The sequence below is a fragment of the Lasioglossum baleicum genome, chromosome 4 (genome assembly GCF_051020765.1).
Source record: "Lasioglossum baleicum chromosome 4, iyLasBale1, whole genome shotgun sequence".
Classification (NCBI taxonomy): domain Eukaryota; kingdom Metazoa; phylum Arthropoda; class Insecta; order Hymenoptera; family Halictidae; genus Lasioglossum; species Lasioglossum baleicum.
The window spans coordinates 18494612-18497750 of NC_134932.1; the positions used below are offsets into that span (position 1 = coordinate 18494612).

The following is a 3139-nucleotide window of genomic DNA, read 5'->3' on the forward strand; positions in this document are numbered from 1 at the left end:
GATTTATGAAGGAATAAATTAAAGGCCCCCGGATTGCGAATTAAAGCGCCGTCGAGCGTCGATCGATTTCACCGTACCCATCTCTCCCCGTTCCCGTTGCGTATCAACTCAATTATCCGGGATTGAGTCTTCGCGGATTTTTATCTGGCCGTACCTCCGCTCTGTAATTGTGAACCTCGACTAGCGACCGCGAACCGTTATCGAAACTGTCAGATGATGATAAAGCGTTCCTTAAAGACTGTACCGGTCTCTCGCGCGCGCACCAAATGAAGAATGATGTTCGTTACCGAAGATGCTTTTTGGCTCGATGATTCAATTCTCCGACGAACGGAGAGTGTTTATTTCTGTGGACTTTTATTGTCGAACTATATCGGGAAACTGCCGTCTCGCCGACGACGCGACGGTAATTTCATCGTGAAATGTCGGGACCGAGGTTCGCGAATTTCGGGATTCGCGAATCGACCCCTGTAACAGTTGGCTGCTTTCAAAAAAAGAATTGCACTTCACTTTTGTTAGCGTAGTTGATCGAACTGTTTTACGAAAACCTTATTTTGACCGACGTTGACACGAATAGACACCATATGTGACAAAACCGTTGACGACGCCTATTTATAATAGGCGACTTCCTATCTATACAATAGATTATCTATACAGACTCCTGAGATCATTTGAAGCCACATTTTCCTTTGGAAAAATGTTATCCGCGGCTTTGTTTAGGAGTTATTAACGAAAAACATCCGGCGCGCTCTGATTGGTCCGTATTTTTCGTTAATAAATCCTAAACAAAGACGCGGACGCCATTTTTGCAGAAGAAAATGTTGCTTCAAATGATCTCAGGAACCTCCCATTTCCGGCTGTTGAAGGAATTTTGGGACATCCTGAAGAACACGTCGTCGCATGAGATAATAGGACGATATAATAAGACATTTTCACTGACAGCACTCTTTCAGTTTAGACTGCCATAGACACACTCACAAACCAAGAAGAAAATTAGAGAAAACCATAGCCTAACTTCGTACATAACAGACACGAGTTAGCTTCAGACAACGATCATGTGGCCGACAATGTTTTCATCGACACGATTTCACCGAAATGTTTATTTATCGACATGTTCAAATCACCGCCAATAATTTCACCGATAATTATTTTACTCTCAATTGTTAATGTCGGTGAATAAATAAAAAGTGTTAGTGAAATTGTGTCAATGAAAAGATTGTCGGTGAATGAAAGGGGCAACCCACGCGATGCAATTGAAATCAGCTAAACAAACGCAATTATGTTTCTTTCAAATGTCATTAAACGTTCTTGGGAAAATATTTTCATAGGATCATGCAAAAGAAAATCGATTCTCCCGCTCTATTACATCAGACTTCCCACAACCATCAATGGACTACCTAACGATTTCTTATATCCTCAATTTTCCCCGACGCTTTAATTGTATGCAAACATCCGTTCGCAAATAAGCGTCTCACCGAATTTTTTCGGCGCGTTCTCCGCGCAAAAGAGCTGCAGCACGTTCGTCCCGTTCTAAAAAACCGCGTTAAAAGGGTCCGCTTTGCAACGCGCGCGTGCTCGGAACGTTCCGTTGATTTCCCGCAATCTGTCAAACTTTCTCCGAATCCTTGTAGAGCGCATCGATTCGCGTCGAGTTTTCGCGAGCCCTCGAACCCATTTGCGAGCGTGGCGGCAGCGTGCCGACCCCAACGAGGATTATGTTTTTGATTTTAGCGCGCCTCAGCGGTCCGAGCGGTTTCAAAGCCCATTCGGAGAAAGAGTCCGGGCATACTTTCGCCGTTCTCGAAAGCATGCCTCGGCAAAAGGATGCGGAGGCATGTGCTCTGACGAGGAGGAGGGCTTGGTTGCGTGCGGCTGTGCTCGTAATCTAAATACGGATACAAAGACGGGGTCAGGCGAACGAAGACGCGGGAAAGCCTTCTCCGACTTCAAAGAGTCACCGGAGTGCCGGAAACCTTTGAAAGCAACCTGGTCTCTGGGACTCTTTATCCGTTGACGGATCGCGCGCGCACGTGCAACGGAATTTATCGTCAATATTTCGCCGTCGTTGATCCGCGGGCACGGCCAATTAACGGAGTCAACATCGTTCTTCCCCGTCGTTGGCCGGTAATTAAAAGCCGGATTATCGATTAATTAAACACGCGGCGGGCCCAGGCACAAAGGAGGAGAATTACCGACGGTGTAACGACCAATCGCAAATATATCGTCCGTACAAATACGTCGCCTGTTTAAGGTTTGACGGGACGGTCGGCCGCCCGGTCGGTCGGTCGAGCATGTTGCGGTCTTCGGGCGCGTTCTCGCGCGAGCGCAGCCGGATTATAGGAAACAGACACGTGTCTGCCGCACTCCGCTCGTATTTGATTCGACCCACGCTGTGTCGCATATTATACCAGTCTATCCCTTCCCCCCTTCAACCGCGTGTAATTTTCAGGTAAAACAATGAAAGAACCGTGTAATCCGCGGCGAATGGGTTCGAGGAGAAAAAACAAGGGGAACAACGGTAACACGAAGTCGGGATATAATCCTGCATCGTAAGCAGTTAAGCCGGCCGCGCAAGGTTAACGCGATTAGCCGCGTGCCTGCCGCATAAATTCCACTGCGGTTTCGCTACTGTCGGAACTTTCATATTCGGTACGGTTACCTAAACTTTCTCCTCCCCTGGCCCTCTCTCTCTCTCACTCTCTCTTTGGTCTGCACCCTCGCGCCTCCTCCGTTCCGTCAGTCTTAATCTCTTTCGGTCTACCATCAATTACTTTGCCACCCTCCCTTGCACCCACTCTGGCCCACAGTTTACCGCCCATCGTCCTTAACCAAGAAAAAAGGAGAAGTTTGGAGAAAGTTCTGAATAATGCTCGTCCGGACTGAAAAATGGCGCGACGTCGGAACGCTGGCGGCGGCGCTCGAGTCGCTCTCAATATGGCGATCGGGGCTTAGACTCTCTCTGTTTCTCTTTCTCTCTCATTCTCTCTCGTTCGCAGCACAGACTCTCAAGCGTACAGACAGACACACAGTGATCCGCTCTCGCACGAGGTTACCACGAGAGGTTAGGTCCTTCCCTCGCAGACCGCAGATCGGTACCCGCCAACACCACCACGTCGCCCGTCGACGACCTACCCGTACGTAC

At 48.5% G+C, this 3139-nt stretch overlaps 1 protein-coding gene across 6 annotated transcripts in view; it reads right to left on the reverse strand.

Annotated features, from left to right (window-relative positions):
• LOC143207819 (agrin-like) overlaps window positions 1–3139 on the reverse strand; it is a 580688-nt gene that overhangs the window by 133286 nt on the left and 444263 nt on the right. The gene's annotated exons all lie outside the window — the stretch shown is intronic.